Genomic DNA, 22325 nt, shown 5'->3' with positions numbered 1-22325 from the left:
CAAATAAGTAGAAAGATATCCTGTGTTCACAAGTTGGATAATTAATATGTTAATATGTATATACTACCTAAAGACATCTTATAGATGTAAAACAATCCCTATTAAGATTCCAATGTCATTTTTTTACAAAAATAGAAAAAAATATTCCTAAGGTTCAAATGGAACCTTAAAAAACTGAATGACCAAAGCAATCCTCTGAAGAACAAAGCTAGAAGTATCACAATTCCAATTTGAAACTATTCTACAAAGCAATAGTAATCTAAATCGTATGGTACTACATAGAAACAGAAACACAGACCAATGGAACAGAATCAAGAGCCCAGAAATAAAACCCTTACATATAAGGCCAACTAATACTTGAAATGGAAGCCAAAAATACTCAGTGGAGAAATGTTAGTCTCTTCCAAAAATGGTGTTGAGAAAACTGAACAGTCATATGCAAAAAAATGTAGTTGGGCCCTTACATTGTACCATATACAAAACTCAACTCAAAATTGATCAAATACTTAAATGTAAGACCTGAACTATAAAACTACTAAAAGAAAACATAAAGTAAACCTCTCTAACATTAGTCCTAGCAACAATTTTTTTATGGATTCAACACCAAAAGCACAAACAACAGAAGTAAAAATAAGCTGGACTTTATCAAACTAAAAAGTTTCTGCACACACACACACACACACACACACACAACCCCACAGAGAACAAAAACAATTAGTAAAATGAAAAAGCCACCTAGAGAATGGGAGAAAATATCTGCAAACCATCTATGTTATAAGGGGTAATATCTAAGGTGTATAAGAAACTCAGGGCACTTGGGTGGCTCAGTCAGTTAAGTGTCTGACTTCAGCTCAGGTCATGATCTTACTGTTTGTGGGTTCGAGCCCTGCTCTGTGCTGACAGCTCAGAGCCTGGAGCCTGCTTCAGATTCTCTCTTTCTCTCTCTCTCTCTCTCTGCCCCTCCCTCATTTGTGCTCTGTCTCCCTCAAAAATGAATAAACATTAAAAACTAAACAAATAAAGTATAAAAGGAACTCAAACAGTTAAATAGCAATAAATAAATAAATAAATAAATAAATAATGATCAGAGTACCTGAAAGACATTTTTCCAAAGAAGATATACAAAAGGCCACAGATACATAAAAAAATTGCTCAATATCACTAATCGTCAGAAAAATACAAATTAAAACCACAATAAGATTTCACTTCACACCTGTTAGAATGGCTATTATCAAAAAGAGAGGACATAACAAGTGCTGGCAAGGATGTCGAGTAAAGGGAACTCTTGTGCACTGTTGGTGGGGATATAAATTGGTGCAGCTATCATGCAAACAGGATGGAGGTTACTCAAAAAAATAAAAATAGAACTACCATATGATCCAGAAATTCCATTTCTGGGTATACTTCCAAAGGAAATAAAATCATATTCTTGAAATATCTGTACCCCAGTGTACATTGCATCATTCAATTTGCATGTATATAGAATACTATTCAATAATAAAGAAGGAAATCTTGCCTTTTGCAACAATATGGACCTTGAGGGTATGACGCTAAGTGAAACGTGTCAGACAGAGAGAGATAAATACTATATGTTCTTACCTATGTGTGGAATCTAAAAACCTGAACTCATAGAAATATAGAGTGGTGGTTGCCAGGGGCTGAGGGATAGGCGAAATGGAGAGATGTTGGTCAAAGGGTATAAACTTCTGGCTAGATGAGTAAGTTCCGGGGATCTAATTAATAATACCATATTATATACTTTAAAGTTGTTAAGAGAATAGAACTTAAATGTTATCACTACATGCAAAAAAATAGTAATTATGTGAGGGAATATAGGTGTTAACTAACATTTTATGGTAATCACTTCACAATATATACGTGTATCAAATAATCATGTTGTACAATATATATATACATGTTACTGATTTTATAATATATATTACTGATTTTATTATATATTATATATTTATTTATTATATAGTATATAGATATCAATAATATATGTTATATATAGGTCCTAAAATTATATATATATTAGATATAGATATCAATAATATATATAATATATAGGTTGTAAAATTATATATATAATACATACTATGTATACAGATATAAATATAGATATATCAATAAGACTGGGGAAAAAAGAGACTTGTTTAGTGATAGCATCTCACAGGAAACAGAATTTATGGGACAGAGATTCAATCCTAATACTGATGTGTTTTCTCATACTTTGCTGAAAGAGGTTGTTAATGGACTGGATTAAGTACACTAGCTCTTCAGAGGAATCCTGTTTGCTCAAGGAAAAGAAAAACTAGCAGCACAAACAGGAAGACCTCTGGTGACACAGTATACATTATACTTCTCTTTATTAAAGACCAGGAAGATTTAACTGAGCAAAAGATTTAACAAGGTGACAATTTTGCTTTTCCAACAGAATTCCATGGTGGCTGATTTTTGAGAAAGAGGGGATAAACATTCAGAGAGAGAGATAGACAATACCTCTTATATGGCTTTCCCAAGGGAAAGAGTCACACAGTTGTGTTTTTGAAATACATATGTGAGTGTGGTGGGTTGGGAGTAGGGTAACAGCTCTCCAAAGTGGACCATGAGCCAGGATAGCTGGATGGCAATGAATGGCCTGATCCTTAACAACCACAAGGAGAAGAATCATTTAGAAAGAGGTAGACTTACAAGAGAATTTTAAGAAGGTTTCCATATAATTCACTGCAGAAGACCTTTACCTCTCTAAATTACTCAGAATTCAATCACAAGAATCACACTAGTTTTTTAATTCAGATAATATAAGAAATTGGTGAATCAATTAGAGATTAAATTGTTGAAGGTTAAATATTGGTTAGGTATTAGAGGACTGGCAACTCAAAATGGGAACTTGGAGCGACAAGATACAGTAAGCTTAGGAAGCAGCCCTAACCCTAGGCTTGCCCACTCTAAACAAAGGGAGATGGGGGAGATTTTTAGAACCTAGAAACCTACAGGAGGTGTCTCAGGGATCCAACCAGAGCTGAGACCTAGACTTCTGAGGGATGGACACTATTCAGCTTGTGCTCACATTTTAGAATCAGTAAGGCTGATTCATTTTTATTCTGAGAATGCCAGAAGAATCCTAAAAGTGGAACAAACTGTTTCTAGAATCGGAGGGAAGAGCCAGTGGTGAATGACAGACACAGGAATAGCCAGCAAATAGAAAAGAGCAAGTTCTTTCTTCCCTCTCCTGTCTTTTTGCTTCTCCCTGGTGCCCAACAATTGGCCAAGCATAACAGGGAGCCAGATGGCAAAGGAGAAATGTAATTTGCAGAGTATCAGCCCAGCATCACAAAGCCAACGAGAGAAGATGAGAGAAAACTGCTTCACCACTAACCCACCCCCATGGAAGGACCTGTGATAATGATACATATTTTTTGCAAAAGCTTTCTCGAATCAGATTTGTAGTTCCCAGATGTGTGAATGACCAGAAAGTTCTCAGGATAGCCTAGCTATGAGAGGTTTAAGCACAGATGAACACCTCTGTATACCCTGTAGCTGCATCTGGCTAAGGAATACAAAATTCCTGAGTACAGTATATTTTAGACCATCTGGTAATTTGCCATCATTCTCTCTTGGTGGCATTACATAATCCTTCCCTGGAGGAGGACCATTCAACCAAATGCAGTGCTGGTTTCTCTTCCTAAGAGCAGCTTTCTTCCTTTTCACAAAGTTTGTGCTTCCCTATCAGCCAACTGGATAAAATACAAGACGACATAAATATGGTGATCAGGGTTGACCCTTTCCCCCATAAGTCCAACTACGTTGTGCATTTGAATGCATATGAAAGCTCCATGTTGACCCAGAGATTTTGTTCATGGGTTGCCAGGGTACAGGAGAAGAAACACCTCTGGGGATTCATACGAATATTTTTCTTAGTGCCAAGATGCTGCTCCAACCTCACTTGTGGGGTGCTGACTGGAGCCTCAGCATTCACAGACAGTCCAGTTCACAGTCTCCCAAACCTGTATGTGCCTCATTTGACTGTCCTCTGCTGTCTGCTCCCTCTTCCCTGTATGTTTTAAGGTCCCTGGCTTACCTCGCTGCAGCCCTTCCATGACCCTTTCTTGTCCCTCAATTGTCACTTCAGTTGTCCGGCCTTAACTTCCTTTCTCCAATTCTCTGTTTTTCACCTTGGTTTCCAACTGCTTCCTTGTGCTCAGTCCTTTCTTTCCCAAGCAACTACGCTGCCTGAATCTTAGACCACAGGGTCCCGTTTCATCAACCCATCCCCGCCCCCCCAGCATGTGCGTTCACACCGCTTCGGCCTCCTCTGCGTCTCCAGAAGCCTTTCCTCAGTATTTGTGGTGGAGAGTCTCTGTGAGTCTACAGATCCTGCACCTTCATTATCTGCCTGTTGATCTCAGATTCCCTGGCCTCCAATTTCCTGTCTTCCTTCTTCTCTTTTATGCAATGTTCACTTCCCAGCTGTCTCCTCCAGATGTTGAATGGATAATTAGAAGAAGGCCCAGCTGCATCTCCCTGCTCTCACCATCTTCTTCCTTTCTGGTATTCGAGGTCTTGGAACCTGGACGGCCAGCCCCAGACCACTTCTCTAGGTTCTATTTTGATGTCTTCAGTCTTCCTCCCTTAGCTCTAAGAGCCGCTCTTCCGTCTGGAGTTGTGGCCCATCCTACTTTCACATCTACATTTTTATTTTTTAACTTATTTTAACTTAAATTTATGTAAGAATAAAAATTATCCTACTTAAAGAATATCGTTAAATAAACTAGAAGTGAAGGTAAGACACACAGGTTTATGTTTGGAGAATATTCTCCTGAAGGTCTTCAGATGATTAGCAGGATGAGTCCTGGGGCCTCGTGCCCCCCTGGACTTCTCTAATAAGAAACATGCCATTTTCAAGATTCTAAGTAAGATTCCACTTGAGAAAGTAATCCCTCAGGGGAAAAGATCTAGAGAGCTTTGGTAAAGTTGTTGATGCCATTTGGTGATAGTCACGATTTGTCTGAACCCACTTTCAGGGCAAAAGGGAGCCTGAGGCACTGAGCCAGGGCCACAGTCTTGAGGGTATGTAGGGGATACAGTGACGAGGCAAAAGAGTCAGGAGCCAAGAGTTATTGCAGAGACAGTGCATGCCTACACAGTTATAGCGGAGGCAAGGATCCAAAATAGTTAGCAGAGAGAAACACATACACAGGGCAGAAGCGCTAGAACCCCAAAGAACACAGATCAGAGCAGGAAGACTAAGGATGGTGAGAATTGGTGCTACCTGACGCTCTCCAGCACAGAAAGATAACAACAGGTACTTTCCTTGGGCTGCTGTGGTCCCAGCCTTCCCACAGCTGGAAAGAAGCTGTTAAGAGTGTGGAGGTCACGCAGTTAAACACCACCAACAATAGCAACGTTGGTAACTGCCAAAAGAAACAAAGCATTTAGGAAAAACCCATTGAATATAAGAAGGCTTTGTCACTGCTTAATGATTTGCTGAATAAAACAGCTCTTCATTTTCTTAAAGTTTTCAAGGTGCTTTCCAGACGTGGAGAAAATGGTGAAGCAAATGGTCTAATAGTAGTTTCTAGTGTTGTGATCCATGCACTATCGGTTATGAAGTGATTCTTCAGTAGCCTTCTGAGAAACAGCTGAAATGTCCAGTCATTAACAGTATCAGGCGGCAAGTAGCAAGGAATTCAGCAAAGCTCTCAAGTGACACTACTGTAAGATTTCACTTCCATTCTCTTTTTCCTCCTCTACCCCCATCCTTGCCCAAAGTGAGACCTTTGGAATCTTTTGACTCCTTTCCTCTCTCTGCCTTCACCCTCACATCAGTATTTTATTTCAGGAAATGTAATGCTCGCATCCCTAGGTTATTATCAGAAATTCCCTTCCAGTATAGAGCGACTAATCCATGTGGACCATTCCCAGACACTTAGATTAACTATGTATTTATAGCTCTTTGTTGATCACCTCTATTTCTTCCCAGTTGCTTTCGCTATGCAGTTTTGGTTCTGGTGTTTTGCCTGTTTGTTTGTGTGTGTGTTTTGGTTAGTTTGTTAATATTTTGTCATTATTTTCCCTGGAAAGCGTACTTCACAGTATATTTGGGACTCTGAACTTTTACTCTTACAGCTAAGTAAGGGCTTGGGTGGGTTCAGTCGTTCTTCCCAGTACTAGGAGATGTTATTCTACTGTCTTCTAGCTTCAAATGTTGCAGATGAAAAGTGATGCTTTTCATTTATGGATTACTTGTTGTTTACAAGATTTTTCCCTTTTTCTTGGATTTCAAAGTTTTTTCCAGGATATATATGTGTCTTTTTTTCATGTAATATGCCTATAACACAGTCAGTAAGCCCTTTTTACCTTTTCTCTTCTTTTTTTTTTTTAAATATTTATTTATTTTTGAGAGAGAGACACAGAGCGTGAGTGGGGGAGGGGCAGAAAGGGAGACACAGAATTGGAAGCAGGCTCCATACTCTGAGCTGTCTGCACAGAGCCCGACAAGGGGCTCGAACCTATGAACTCTGAGATCATGACATGAGCCGAGGCTGGAGCCTTAACCATCTGAGCTACCCAGGTGCCCCTTTGACTTTTTTCTTCTAACACTAATCCTCCTTTTGATGTTCCAGGTGATTAATTTGGCTATCAACAGTGATCATCCTTTCCTCCAAGTTAATTTTAATAACAGCCATCCTAACAGGTATGAGGTAATATCCCATTGTGATTTGGGTTTGCGTTTCACTGATGATTGGTGATGTTGAATACTTCCTCAAGTACCTGTTGACCGTTTGTATGTCTACTTTGCAGAAATGTCTATTCAGATCTTTTCCTCACTTTTTTAAACTGAGGAATAGCAAATATGAGGGGTTTTTTTGGCTATTGAGTTAGAGGAGTTCCTTTATATATTTTGGATATTAGCTCCTTATCAGATAGGTGGTTTGCAAATATTTTCTCCCAACCACCAGTTATCTTTTCATTTGGCTGATGGTTCCTTTTGCTGTGTGTAAACTTTTATGTTTAATGTAGTCCCACTTGTTTATTTTTGTTTTTTTTTTTTTTGCTTTTGATGTCAGATTCAAAAAATCATTGCCAACACCAATGCCAAGGATTTTTCCACGATGTTTTCTTCTAGAAGTTATATAGTTTCAGATCTTACATTTAAATTTCTAATCCATTTGAGTTGAATTTTATGTATGATGTGATTGAGGGGTCCAATCTCATTCTTTTGCATGTGAATATCTAGTTTTCCCAGCACATGAAGACTACCTTTTCCTTGTTTTGTATTCATGGTGCCTTCATTGAAGATTAGTTGACAGCATATGCAGAGGTTTATTTCCGGTCTCTTGATTCTGTTCCATTGATCTATGTATCTGTTCTTATGGCAGGACCATACTATTTTGATTGCTGAAGCTTTCTAATATGTTTATTTTTTTTTTAACATTTATTTATTATTGAGAGACAGAAAGGGACAGACCGTTAGCAGAGGAGGGGCAGAGAGAGAGGGAGACACAGAATCTGAAGCAGGCTCCAGGCTCTGATCTGTCAGCTCAGAGCCTGAGGCGGGGCTCGAACTCACAAACCGAGAGATCATGATCTGAGCCAAAGTCGGACGCCCAACCCACTGACCCACCCAGGTGCCCCCTGTAATATATTTTGAAATAAGGAAATGTAAGGTCTCTAGCTTTGTTCTTGCTCAAGATTTCTTTAGCTAAGTTCAGGATTTTGATATCAGAATATCTTTATGTACTTTATAAATTCCTAAATAAAAGTCAAACTATCCCTATTGTTCAAATGTCCATGTTCATTTGAGACAGTAAATTAAAATACTTAATGGACTGAACTAGAGTTTGGCTAGTGGTTTTAAATCTTGACTTTTAAATAACTATGTGAACTTGAGAAGCTAGGGACCTTCACTTGAATTACTGTCTTTATCTTTCAACAGGAGATAAGAATGATACCTTCCTCTTAATGCTGCTGTAATGATTACCTATGAATGGCCTAAAATACTTGGCACGTAGTAAGGGCTATATGAATCTTACCTTCATACATCCTCATACTCACTTTTAGCCACTCATATATTAACATACCTCTTGTCCAAGGTAAAGAATCCAGAGTTATTTAAATACACACACCTAAACAGTGACTACCCTGAGTTAAGATTCTATGCCCCAAAATGACAAATTCGGGTACACTCTCTGCTGAAACAATTTTGCACTACTTAGATTAATTTCTGTTTGTGCTATATGTTACAATATTTAAAAAAATTATATAAATGTATTATATTGAAATAGTCAATTCTCCCTCTGTCCCCCCCCCCCCCAAAAAAAAAGAAAGAGTCACTTCCCATCAATAACCTTGACTTTTGGAAAACTAGTCGTTTTGGAATGGGTTTTTTTTTTTGCTTTTTTTGTTTTGTTTTGTTTTGTTTTGACATTTATTTATTGTTGAGAGACAGAGTGTGAGCATGGGAGGGGCAGAGAAAGAGGGAGGCACAGAATCCGAAGCAGGCTCCAGGCTTTGAGCTGTCAGCACAGAGCCCTACACGGGGCTCGGACCCACGAACTGTGAGATCATGACCTAAGCCGAAGTTGGACACTTACCCGACTGAGCCACGCAGGTGCCCCATGGAAAACTTATACTTTTAAATGGAATACTACAGTGGTAGGCTTATCACTTACAAGAGAAATACTGAAACCTACTACAGACAAATCTTTTACTTATTTGTTTAAATGCTCAGCATACATCAATTTCCTCTGTGAGAAGCCAAGGTTAGGTTGCAGTAGAAACTACTACTGGAAAAAATAATCTCTACGAATTTACATTCTCATTGGCAAAATTCAACAAAGGCTAAATGATTTTATTGGGAAGGCCTTCTGGAACTCTGCAAGCATAAGAAATTTTTGTTGTTTATTTGTTGAATACCTAATTGGGAATACAATTATTGTTTTGTACTTCCTGATTCACATCAAATTGCAAAGATAGGAAGATATCTTCTGGTTTAGTGAATTTAAACATAATTTTTAAGGAAACGGTCATAACTGGCATATGAATGTTTACAGAAGTACACGTTTCTCAAACTTGTGTGCATTTGTAACAGCAAACTCATCGAACAGAATCTGACTTGGTACCCCTATATATTTAACAAGCAAAAGGAATGAGGCTCTGATCGAAGTTGGAGTGTAGGATACAATTTGTTTAGTTCCTTTTTGCTCAGGCTCCTCTTGGTCAATTCCCCACTCTCTGACCATTGGTTTTGGAACAGTACTAGGCAGACAATTGTGTATTATGCTGAACAAAGTTCTTAACGACAGAGAGCCGTGGATTAGAAGGGCCCCACTTGGAGGACTGCATCACTCTGTGAAAACGGGCCACTCTAAGACTTAGTTTTCTTACATGTGAACTAAAAAGGGCATCCTCAAAATTGGGAAACAGGAAATAAATATGTTTTTAAACTGTGTTTGGTTTCCAAATAATATGTTTGATTGTTTTCTTCAACTTCCAAACTTTTAAAGCATTTAAAGTTAACAATATATTTGTCTTACGTGCAGCAACTTTTTAGATACGCCATAAATGCCATCTAACTACAGAATCTGGCGATTTAAGTTATATTACTACCAACAGCATTTTATAATTTTTATGGAATCAATTGATCTGCTGAAACTTTGAGTATCTCTGCTATAATGTATTTCCTTGTGATTTCATCAACCATTTTATACCCAGAATGTCCTCTCACTGTTAAACATTAACCTTATTTTCCTCTAGGTTTTTAAAAATATTGTTTTATTTGTTACATTGAATTCTTTACTTGAAATTTATCAAACGTAATATGAAGTGAGGATCAAAAACTTTTGTTTTCTAAATTTGCCCAGTAGCATTTAAAAAATAATCCATCCCTTTGCCATTGACGTGTGAAGCTTTCTTTATCATTTTTTAGCTCCCATAAATCTTTATTCCATTTCTTTTAGTTTTTATGTCTCAATTTCTCATAACTTCTTTTTTTATTATAAAGTAACAAGGTGCTTGTGGAAATTTGGGGGAAAAACACAGAAAAACACAAAGAAGAAAATGAAAATTCCCCATAAACATTAAAATTTTGGAGAACTCTCTACTGGTCATATGTATGTGTTTACAAAGGCTCCTGTAATGTTTACAAAGGAACAGCCCAAAATCAGGCTCAAGTAAACAAAGATAGTTTCTGGAAAGGATGCACTAAGTGTTCTGTAGCATGAAACACAGATGTAAATTTAGGTACAAAAGTCTAGAGAGAGACACTGGGGCAGTACCTAAGAGCAGAGAAAAGAGCCTGTAAATCTGTAAGTAGGAAAGAACAGGAGAAAGCAAATTCAAAACTCCAGGGGCCATGTACTCTAAAAGTTCTGGGAGAACAGAAATGTCTAGTAAAACATTTTTAAATGGTCTGCTGAGTTGTTTTCCCTATATGATCTTCAGTAAAATCCACACTACTCACTAAAGGTTTTTGTTTGACAGGATTCTTTAGGCAATGGGCTTCATGTTTTTGGTTCACATACTTTAAAATAAAATTTGAAACACCTTGAGAGCATTTTTAGGTTCACATCAGGCATCTTTTATCATGTGAAAGTAGCTTGAAAACACTTAATTTCTGACAAGTACCGAGTATTGACATTTTAAAACAGAACTATGGTTTATTGGACGTCACAGAATCTAAATTTAATAGCAGTTTGATACCTACCATCATCCACTAAAAAAAAAAAAAAAAAAGTCATGAAGACCTTCTTTAACAGTGAAGGTAGTAGTAGGAAAAGAATCTAAAATATATCTCAACTTATTTTTAGACAGACCTGTGTTATGAGAGAATACACATTAAAGGAAATGAAGATTTGGAAGTGAATTCTCTTAAAAATATCTGTGCCCTTGGGGCACCTAGGTGGCTCCGTTGGTTAAGCATCTGAGTCTTGATTTTGGCTCAGGTCATGATCTCACACTTTGCGATTCCAACCCCTATGTAGGACTCTGCTGACAGTGCAGAGCCTGCTTGGGATTCTCTCACCCCTCTCTTTCTGCCCTTCCCCTGCTCCTTCTCTCTTTCTCTTTCTCTCTCTCTCAAAATAAATAAATAAACTTAAAAAAAATCTATGCCCTCTTGGAGCAAGAAACAAAGAAGACAACAAAGAAAACTAACAAAAGAAAGATATAAATCCTTTTCTTTCTCTTTTCACTATACGTATAATTTTGAATCTTAGAATTTCCACATGGCATTATTTTAGGTTAAGTATTCTTCAAATATGTCATTATTTTATATTATACTATCATTGTATACTGTTATTTATTTTTTAATCTGGAAACACTAATTTAGAAATCTGCCAGGGATTTGGGCAGTTTATGTTTGGATTTTGGAGTATATAATTTCCAAGTCTTCTATTGGATCTGAACTCTGTTATTCGCCACTTCAAGTTATTAAGGTTGTGGTTTCTTACCATCTCACTTAGGGTTAATAGCGGAGCTTCCCTAGATCAGAAAGCCACAAAGTTGGAGTTCTTGCCCATTGCAGTGGCACTCTTTCTAGAATAAATATTTCTCGAATTTTTGCCTGCAACTTGATGTTTTCCGGTACTTTCAAATGGTAGTTTTTTAGTATTTTTGCCCATGTTTATAATTGTTTATTTCTGGAAGAATCCCCTGACTTTTTCTTGCCACTATTACGGAAATTTTGCCTACATCAATATTACTAGATTATTTAAAAAGTGTCTACTAATTTAATAAAGTGAAACTTACTGCTTTTTTAATATTGTAATTCAGATTACTAGTACAATTGAGCATTTTCTGTGTGTTGACTGGCTATCTATATTTCATCACTGTAAATTATCAGCTCATTTCTTTTGCTATTTTAAAATTCTGCGGCCTTATTTTTTCTTATTGGTTAAAAAGAGTTCTTACTCAGGGCACCTGGGTGGCTCAGTTAGTTAAGCATCTGACTTTTGATATTGGCTCATGTCATAGCTCACAATTTGTGAGTCCCAGCCCTGTTTCAGGCCATGCTTGGGATTCTCTCCCTCTCTCTGCCCCTTCCCTGCTCTCTCTCTCTCTCCCTGTCTCTCACAAAATTAACAAAAAGAGGAAGAGTTCTTATTCAAGTATTATCACTATGCCACAATTGTTTGAAAATATACTTCCCTGTTAGCAATTTACCTTTAAATTTTTTATGATATGATTAACATATAAATTGATTTTTAAAGGAGTAACATCTTTACAAATTTGAACCTTCTTATCTAGGGACTCAATTTATCTTTTTATTTATTTGAATTGGTGTTTGTCTATCCTTCTAATAGAATCAATTTTAGCATGGGTCTCATCCATTACATTTTTAATGTTTCCATTATTGATATTGCTAGATATTGTCATAATGTATTTTTTCATTATTTCTAGCTGTTGTGATTTTATAGAAAAATCATCGGGTGCCTGGGTGGCTTAGTCGGTTAGGCGTCCAACTTTGGCTCAGGTCATGATCTTGCAGTTCATGGCTTTGAGCCTCACGTCAGGCTCTGTGCTGACAGCTCAGAGCCTGGAGCCTGCTTCGGATTCTGTGTCTCCCTCTCTCTCTCTGCCTCTCCCCGTCTCATGCTCTGTCTCTCTCTCAAGAACAAATGAACACTAAGAAAAAATTTTAAAAAAAGAAAAAGAAAAATCACCAGTGCCGCATCAACTTTTTATTATTTTACCAAAGTTATTTGTATTACCTCACTTAATTCCCAAACAATACTATTACCAAAGGATTATTATTATTCCCATTTTATATTAAATATTTCAGTCATGTATGAATTACAAAACACATGGATTATAATATAATGAATATCCATATAGATGCCATCCACCTAAGAAATAACCCCCAGTTAATTACTCATTTTAATTTATTACATATCATTCCCATGCCATTTATGTATATTTATGACATGGCATAGGGCTATAAAGATATATAATATTACTTTTTCACCATTTAAACAATTTTTTTTAAGCTTTTTGTTTTTGAGAGAGAGACAGAGCACAAGCAGGGGAGGAGCAGAGAGAGGAGACACAGAATCAGAAGCAGGCTCCAGGCTCCTACGTGTCAGCACAGAGCCCAGTGAGGGGCTCGAACACACAAACTGTGAGATCATGACCTGAGTCACAGTTGGATGCTTAACCGACTGAGCCACCCAGGCGCCCCACTTTTTCAACTTAAAATGCATATGTAAATGGTACCATGATATGTATATCTATCTATCCATCTGTCTTTTTAATTCGATATGGTGTTTTCACATTTTTCCATGGTGAAACATGTATCTCTGTTCCATTCGTTTATACTGCTTTATAATATGCCTTTGTATAAATACATGGCATCTTATTTATAGTCTCATGTTTATGAACTTGTTTATTATAAATCTCTACTATTGCAAATATTTATGCTCATTTCTATATTTGTCTCTTTGTGCATAAGTGCTAGGGTTTTTCTATGTCCTAGTAGAATTTCTAAGATTAAAATACATATATCTTCAACTTTACTAGATATTGAATATTACTATCTAATAGTGACTAATTTATACTTCCACTAATAGCGTGTGAGAGTTGCCATTTCCCTACATGTTTTCCAATGCTTGGTAGTCTCAGAATTTAATTTTTGCCAATCTGAAGAGTGTGTTTCACATCTTTAAAATGTATATCTTCCTGATTCCTGGTGATATTGAACATATTTTTCAATTTTTTATTTTGCATGTTTTCATCTGTTAATTGCCTTCCATATACTTTCCCACCTAGTAGTATATACTAGGTTCTTTGTCTTTCCTTTATTGATTCCTGATAGTTTGTTGAATTGTCAGAATAAAATTTCTTTTACATTTTATGGACTGAAAAGGCTTTGGATTTTTTTTTGAAGTTCAACTCTTCTGAATTTTAAAAATTAAAATTTATTATCTTTTCTTTGAAATCTGTGCCTTTGCTTTCTACTTTAAGAAAATTTTAACCACAAAGTTCTACAAATATCAACTACTATTATTTTAGTCATTTCAAGTTTTTATTTTTATAAATAATTAGTTTTTTATCTTTCTAGAATTTATATTTGGCAAGTGAGCAAATATTATTTTTATGTGCAGATAACTAATTTTCTTAGCACTCTTTATTAAAGAATTTACTGATTGTACATATCACCTGTCACATATGAAATACCCATATATGTATGGCTCTGCTTCTTGTCTTTATCTTATGTTTAATATTTTTCTATTTTTGTGCAAAAGCATGCTAAATTAATTATATGCTTTATGAAAGTCTTTTAATTGTCAATGAAGTACACTTCGTTCTTTTCCTTTTCCAAAGTTGTCTCAGCTTTTCATGGCTTTTTGTTCTTCCTTATAAATTTGTAGACTCTGTTTAGCAATGTCCATAAAAGGTACCCAGTTATGATTTTTAGTGTAATTTTATGTGCAGATTCATTTATGAATAACTAATACATTTTTAGATTGCATTTTTCCATTTTTGGCAATACTGTTTTGTACCTTTCAATACATTTTTATATTTTTCCCTATATATTTGTCTTATTACTTACAGCCGTCTTAGGCACCTCTCTTGCATTTACTCGTTTCACAAACATGTATTCAGTATTATATTGCAAACATTTCTCTTAGTTATTTGGAAACATTAAAAAAGGAATGGTCCTTGTCCTGAGTACACGGACAATAATAATAACAAAGTGGATTCATAAATGATAGGAGTTCTGTTCCAATGTGGTTAAGTAAGCTTCTAACCACTGTCCCTCCCAAAGCTAATGACTACAAACTCTGTTCAACAACTGAACTGAACTACTTGAAGGCTTTGAAGAGAGAAGAAAAGCATATAGACTATAATGGAGACTCAAAACAAGAAAAAATGCAAAGGATGAGTTTCTTGTTGCTATATCCTTTAGCTTGAGGGCAAATTGACAGAGGATGCCAATGGCTCCACATAAGGCAGATAAAACACTGAAATCATTTAGTTTCATGAACCAGGACACAGAGCTGAGGGCAACCAAAGTGGCTGAAAAGTAAATGGGGACAATATTGGAAAAGAAAGAGCAAGAACGAAAACTCAAATTTTGAACAGTGCTGCCCAAATCTCTGCCTGATCTCTGACTTATATAAGAACAGAACAGACTGCAAGCAGGAATCCCCCTACCAAGGGGAAAAAAGTAACTGCATCAAGACTGATATTTCTGATAAAGTCTATGTTTGCAGTTTTACTAAGTAAATTACCTACTGAAACAGAAATATAAATATTGTTTAGAAGACTATAACAGAATCTACAGCCTCCAAAAAATATCATTCGCAATGTCCACACTATAGCTTAAAGTCACTCAACATATGAAAACCCACTTTTTTTTTCAAAAGAAAATACAGTCAATGGACTTCAGCCCTGAAATGATTCAGATGTTTCAGTTAGTAAACAATATCTTTAAAGCAACTATTACAACTACTTTTAATAAGGTGAAGGAAAATATGTTTGTAGTTAAAAAACTTAAAATATTTCAATGGAGAAAATCTTGTAGATGTATAAAGAAATCAAATAAGACTTCTAGACGAAATGTTCAACATCTGAAAAATATTAACTAGATAGTTCTAAATGGATAATGGAGATAATAGAGGAATGAACCTTTGAACTTGAAGATGTATCAATAGAAATCATCTAATAAACAGAGAAAAAAGATTGAAAAAAAATGAAAAAGGTGTCTGTGGATGATATGAAAAGTTTGACTATATGTGCAGTTGGGAGTCCAGTAATGCAGGGAGAAATAGAATAGAGCAGGTAAAATATTTGAATAAACAATGACTAAAATCTTCCCAAATTTGATGAAAGCAATACATTTATAGACTCGGGAAGCTCAGTGAACCTAAAGCAGTACCAAAATTAACAAAATCATTCTGAAAATCAACAATAAAGAGAAAATCTTGAAAGTAGCAAGAGAACACATTACATAGAGGGGAACAACAATTTGAATGATTTCTGACTTCTCATTGAAAAATATGAAGATCATAAAGCATTGGAACAATATATTAAATTTTTTAATATTAAAACATGATCAATCTAGAATTCTATATCCAGTGGGCACAATTTTTTTTTTAGAATGAAGAAGAAAAGAAGAATGTTTGCAAATAACACTACAAAAATTTGTCACTAGCCCATCTGCATTACAAGAAGTGCTAAAGGAACTTGTTCAGTATGAAGAAAATGATACCCAATGAAAGCTTGTATGTTCAGGATGGAAAGAAGAGAATAAAAAATGGTAAGTATCTGGATACACACAAAAAGCATTATTTTCCATTTAGTTTCTTTGAAGTATATAGTACTGATTAAAGCAAAAATTATAGCATTTTCTTGTAGGTGTTATAGTGTATTTTAATGTAATATATGTGATAATTATAACATAAAGGATTTGGAGGGTTAATGAACCTGTATGATTCTAGTACATATGCCTATATATATATTATGTGAGCTAGCACAATATCAATTCCAAATAGACTGTGAATAAATAAGTATGTATACTTTATTTTTAAGTTTACTTAAACTTAAAAATATGTGAAGAGGCATAACTAAAAAGCCAATGGATGAATTAAAATAAAAAATATTAAAGATTTTCTAAGTCATAAATCAATCACAGGAGAAAAAAAAAAAAAACAGAGGAGACAAAGAAGACAATAAAATGGTAGACCCAAATCCAACCACGTCAATAATTGTATTACATGTTAATGATATAAACTTTCCATAAAAAGTGGAAGTTGTCAGAATAGAGAAAAAGTATGTTCCAACTATTCCTTTGAACATAAATACACAGACAGGAGCACCTGGGTGGCTCAGTCGGTTAAATGTCCGACTTCGGCTCAAGCCATGATCTCACAGTTTGTGAGTTCAGGCCCCGCGTCATGCTCTGTGCTGACAGCTTGGAGCCTGGAGCTTGCTTTGGATTCTGTGTCTCCCTCTCTCTCTGCCTTTCCCCCACTCACACTCGTCTCTCTCTCAAGAAATAATTAGACACTAAAAAAATTTAAAAAAAGACACAGACAGATTGAAAGTAAATGGGTGGGAAAAAAGGTATACCATGCAAAAAGTAAACACAAAAAGACTGAAGTGGATAAATTATTAACAAATAAATGATGTACTATGTTAGAAGATAATAAATACTGTGTAAATTTTTTAGAGGTTGCATAAAGTATTGGGATCAGGACTTTGTGGAGATTACAATTTCAAATGAATTGATTAAGGTAGACTTCATTAAAAAGCTGACATTTTATATAAAACAGAAGCTCAAGAATAAGAAGCAATCAAGCTCCTTCTCACGTTCTAGTTAGAACGCTGTTGGTGGTGAGGAAAAGAGTGACCTCCAGGTAGTTCCTCAGTCACTGTATAATTCATTCTATTCCTTGTATCATTCACTCTGGTCCTTGTATTATGCACACACCCTTCCCTGGCTGTTCCAAAAGGCACAGAAAAGAAAGTGGACCCATTATGTCAAGTCACAGCAGAGAGGGACCTAGAATTACTCCCCCCACCAAAACTATAATCAATAATGAAGAACAATTCACCAGAATGAATACCATTTGGGAGGGGGTAAATAGAATGTATGCTTTTACATTAAAAATATGGTCAAATGTTACTAGAAATTTGAATTCAATTTGACAGACAATTTTTGAATACATACTCTATGGTATGTACCTTGCTAGGTGCAGTGGATAAGAATATGAATAAGAAAGGAATTCTCCTCAAGGGCAGCCATTCAAATAAGTAACTTTAATGTTTTGTACTAGATGTTACTGTGAATAAGGACAAAGTGAATAAGGACAAAAAATAGAATATGTGGGAAGGTAAAAGAAAACTAGCAATTAGACAGGCCATGACAGATACATAGGTACATGTTAAGAAGACAAAGAAGAAAAAGTGGATTGAAGGCAATTGTTTGTAAATGTGAAAGGTGGTTTGAACACGAACTGCACGTTTGGTGTGTAGGAAGCAACTCAAATAGCTGTAACACAAGGTTTGTAGTGCAAGACGGGACTAGACAGAGTGAAGATAACGGTGAAGAATGTTAAAATGCTAAGGAATTTGGTATTGTAAAGACACAAAGTGCTTTTAAGCAGGAGAGTGCAATGATCAGATTTATGATTTAAATTATATCTCTGGAAACCGTCTAAAGGATGAGTAGGGCAAAGTGCAGATATTGAAGAAAGAGAAACTAGTACAGAGGCTTTTGGCTTGGTCTAAATAAGAGGCAAGTCCTGAATTAATGGATGGGGTAGAATATTTGAGAAATGTTTCTTAGCTTGAATTGCCAAGGAAATTATGAAATGGGGGGGGGGTACAAAATACTTTATTTATTAATCAGAATATATGAATCTGAATTTCCCATTTTGAGCCATAAGAGGTACAGTGTTGCTTTTTTTTTTTTTTCAACGTTTATTCATTTTTGGGACAGAGAGAGACAGAGCATGAACGGGGGAGGGGCAGAGAGAGAGGGAGACACAGAATCGGAAACAGGCTCCAGGCTCTGAGCCATCAGCCCAGAGCCTGACGCGGGGCTCGAACTCACGGACCGCGAGATCGTGACCTGGCTGAAGTCGGATGCTTAACCGACTGCGCCACCCAGGCGCCCCAATGTTGCTTTTGAGGAAAGTAAGAAAGGTGAAACAAAAAGCAGATTCAGGCTGCAAAAGAGAGAGAGAGCAGGAATGATGAGCTCCTATTTTAGATATACTAAGTTTGAGATGATCATAGGATAAAGAGAGAGATACACAGAGTAGGTTACTCTTCTGGCACTTTAGAGAGAGCCCAGATCAGGAATTTTAATTTTGGAGTCCTTTCTAAAGAAATATTATTTGAAATTACTGAATTAGATGTGAACTTCTAGGAGAAACATAAAAAATGAGAAGGAGAATGGACCAAAGTGGTAATACCAACTCTCAAGGCAAATGAATAAACATCAGCAAAATAAAGAATAATTAACTCAAGTAAGAGGAAAACCAGGGGAAAAAATTAAAGGTACATGAGCATATATTTTTAAATAAAGGATGAAAATAACTGAGACTCCAGAAACAGTAACAAGTACAAATGGGAGTTTAATAGGGGAATAATAAATTGACAGGGTAACAGACAAAACTGTATCATTCAAAATACATTGTTGGAACTACCACTTAGCCATTTGAGAAAAATTAGAATTCTGGGGTGCCTGGGTGTCTCAGTTGGTTGAGCATCTGACTCGATCGCGGCTCAAGTCATGATCTCATGATTCATGAGATCCAGCCCTGTGCTGGGCTCTAAGCTGATAGCACGGAGCCTGCTTGGGATTCTCTCTCTCTGCCTTTCCCCAACTTATGCACTCTCTCTCTCTCTCTCTCTCTCTCTCTCTCAAAATAAATAAACTTAAGAAAAAGTGATTCCATTGCATGTTTTGTAGAAAAATTAAGCCCAGATGGATCAAAGATTTAAATTTATAAAAATTGAGGAAATAAAATTAGTTAAATGGATAATAAGTAAATGTTTTTATAATCAAGGAAGAGAGAAGACCTTCATACAAAAACACAAAGAAAAACCAAAATATAAACACAGACAAAATCAGAAGGAAAAAGTCAAATGAGAAAAATGTAGTACATATGAGAAAACAAAAGATTTCCTCTCATTGCATACAAAGAATTTCATATATCAGTTTTGAAAAATAAAGGGAAATATGATAAAAGAAAAATGAGCACAACATGTCTGGTCTAGAACCACTGGAGAATAAGAAGAGTAGAGAGAGTCAACTATTTGCCAAATGCTAGATTGGTCACCAGGTCTAACGTTGGCATAATTTTTAGCCCCTTCTAGAGAATGCTATGGGAGAGTAAGCAAAAGGACACCAAATGAGAGGCATCAGGAGTAGGAATTGATGACTTTCTTTAACTGTATTGTCTTTTTGATATCTGTATCTAAACCTCTATTCCAGAATCTAGGGAAAGAAAAGGGCAACCAGCATGCCTGCTCCCTATGTATGAGGATATAGAGAAGAACTCATGGAAACTGGAAAAACTGATGCTTGGAGATACATCAGGTAGGTCTAAGTGTGAAATATAAAACTCTTCTGGCCACACTATGAAGTATCTTTAAAAAAATCTAGTGATTTCTATAGGCATTGTAGCATCCTTCTTTCTAGTCTTCAAAGAAAACTTAATTCTGGTGAGCAGAGAAACTGCACACTAGAACAGTTATGACCCAGGGTAATTTGGAACATAGTGCCCTTGTTGGATTTTCAAATCAGGGTGCAAAGCCTAGCTGAATTTTGGATTATATTTCTCTAGACTTTCACCAGTTGCAAACTTGAATAGAAACTGGCTTGGCCTCGGCTGCAATGTCCTTACAGTATCTGTTTCAGGCTGTATAGATTTGGCTATGTGATAATAACAAACAGACCTTGGAATTCGTTTATTTTTCAGTCAGGCCACATTCTGATGCAGATCTAAGCAGGTCTCCTGTCCACCTCCCCTCCAAATGGTGACTCAGGGACCAAAGATGCTTCTGTCTTTTAGTGTATCTGAAAAAACATACAAGGTTAACATTGAAGGGAAATACGGGAATAGAGAATTGTACAGTATTGTTTTAAGGGCTGAGTATAAAAATGTCTGACATTATTTCTGCATACATTCTATCGACCTAAATAAGTCATATGGCTCCCAACATATTTTTATGCGAGAATAGCAAATGCATGTGCCCAGGAAGAGAAAACAGTGTGTTCAACACATAACATCGTCTTAACCACAGTCCAAATTCTGGTCAACAAAATGTCTTATTGTTCACCTCATGTATCAAAGAAACTCACATCTGTTCCCTCCCTCCCCCAAGAAGATAATCCAGTGCTCCTTTATTCACTGCATCCATCTCAGAACCCAGGTTCTCTGTTTTCTCTATCAGATCTACAGGTGGCTCCTCATGGTTAGGTGACACATGAACAACAAGATAGCTTATCTGTACCCCTACCTCACATCCACATATAGGGCATCTACAATGACTACCAAGAACTGGGAAGAGGAAGAACAATAAATACAGGATCATCAATGTTCTTTAGTGATTCGGTAATGCCACTGCACAGAAACGGGGAAAATCTCACATTAGATGTAGAGGTGAAGTAGAGAGGGGGAGATTGTTAGACTAGGCCTTGATTCTACTCTTTGAGAGGAATTATTTTGCCACTTCTTCTCTGTGGCCCCTGGTGATAACCTGCTGGAACCACTTCTTTGTCATTATTTTTCTTAGCCACATTTATAAAGAGTTTTGGAGGGCATGCCTTCCTTGGAAGAGGCATTCCAAGGCTGCTTTCTGTATGTGGGAGTATAAGAATTGATGTCAGCATTTGAATCGAAAAATAAAGACTTTTTTCACGAGTGTCCTTGTGGTTTCCTGGACAATACAATTCCCTCAAAAACTTTGTAGACTTCCAATTTATTAGCTTCAGTCAGTTTAATATAGCCAGTTACCATACCCAAAGTTATTTCCTAAAAATAATGCTCATATTTATTGTACATGGCTGCTTCCTCATCCTCGTGCCTCTTTCCCTCTTGACTTAATTGTGACTACCATTGGGTTCTTGGAACAACTGAAGTCATACTCTGACCTTGGTCCTGAGTCACTTTATTCAGCTGGAAAGTTTTTCTTACTGTGTGTTGTCACTCAAAGTCTTTGTAGTTCAATTTTTACAAGAAGCTGGGGTTTCCAACCTTGAAAGATGCTGAATGTCTAATAATAGACAACACACAGTAGGACTGCCAGGCACTTCAACATCTAACTAGAAACGATTAGTAGACATGTTGTCTTCTTCCTAAAGTAGACTAGGCAATGATTTTTAGCAAAGATTTAGGCAATGATTTTTAGCAAAGATTTCACCATTTTTCCAGCCTTTAAGTATCAGTTTCCTCATTACATGCTATTATCCTCAGGCTTCACACTTTCAGATTTTGTTGAGGCAGCACCCCACTTCAAGATAAAATTTCTATATTAGGGTAAGTAACATAAGCTCTTTGAAATCCATCCCCAAACCCTCAATGGCTTCATAAAACTTAGTATTAATCATTAGTGCTTAATAAAGTAACAAAATTATTCTTTCCACATGAAAATCCTTTATTCCCCATTCATCTCAGCTGGTCAGAAAGGATCAAAACAGAGCTTGGAATATGGGAAGTGCTCAGAAAACTAGCTGTAACTATTTGTATTGTTAGTGCTAATATTACTGGTCACAGAGAGTTACACAATGAACCAGAAGCCACTTGGTTAGCAATAAACAAAGCAGTACCGAGGGCAGTATTACACCAGAGATTCAGTTGATTAGT

General features: G+C 36.3%; 1 long non-coding RNA gene across 1 annotated transcript in view; it reads left to right on the top strand.

Moving 5' to 3' along the window:
- Window positions 1-22325, top strand: part of LOC123585611 — a 31119-nt gene that overhangs the window by 5800 nt on the left and 2994 nt on the right. The window contains exons 2-4 of the long non-coding RNA XR_006706314.1: window positions 6630-6700; window positions 16105-16264; window positions 19952-20056. This is a non-coding gene — a long non-coding RNA (uncharacterized LOC123585611). The remainder of the gene's footprint in view (window positions 1-6629; window positions 6701-16104; window positions 16265-19951; window positions 20057-22325) is intronic.

This window comes from Leopardus geoffroyi, chromosome C3, assembly GCF_018350155.1.
Source record: "Leopardus geoffroyi isolate Oge1 chromosome C3, O.geoffroyi_Oge1_pat1.0, whole genome shotgun sequence".
In the NCBI taxonomy this organism is placed as follows: Eukaryota; Metazoa; Chordata; class Mammalia; order Carnivora; family Felidae; genus Leopardus; species Leopardus geoffroyi.
Note: the sequence above shows the minus strand (reverse complement) of the source record. Positions and strands in the feature narration are given on the sequence as shown.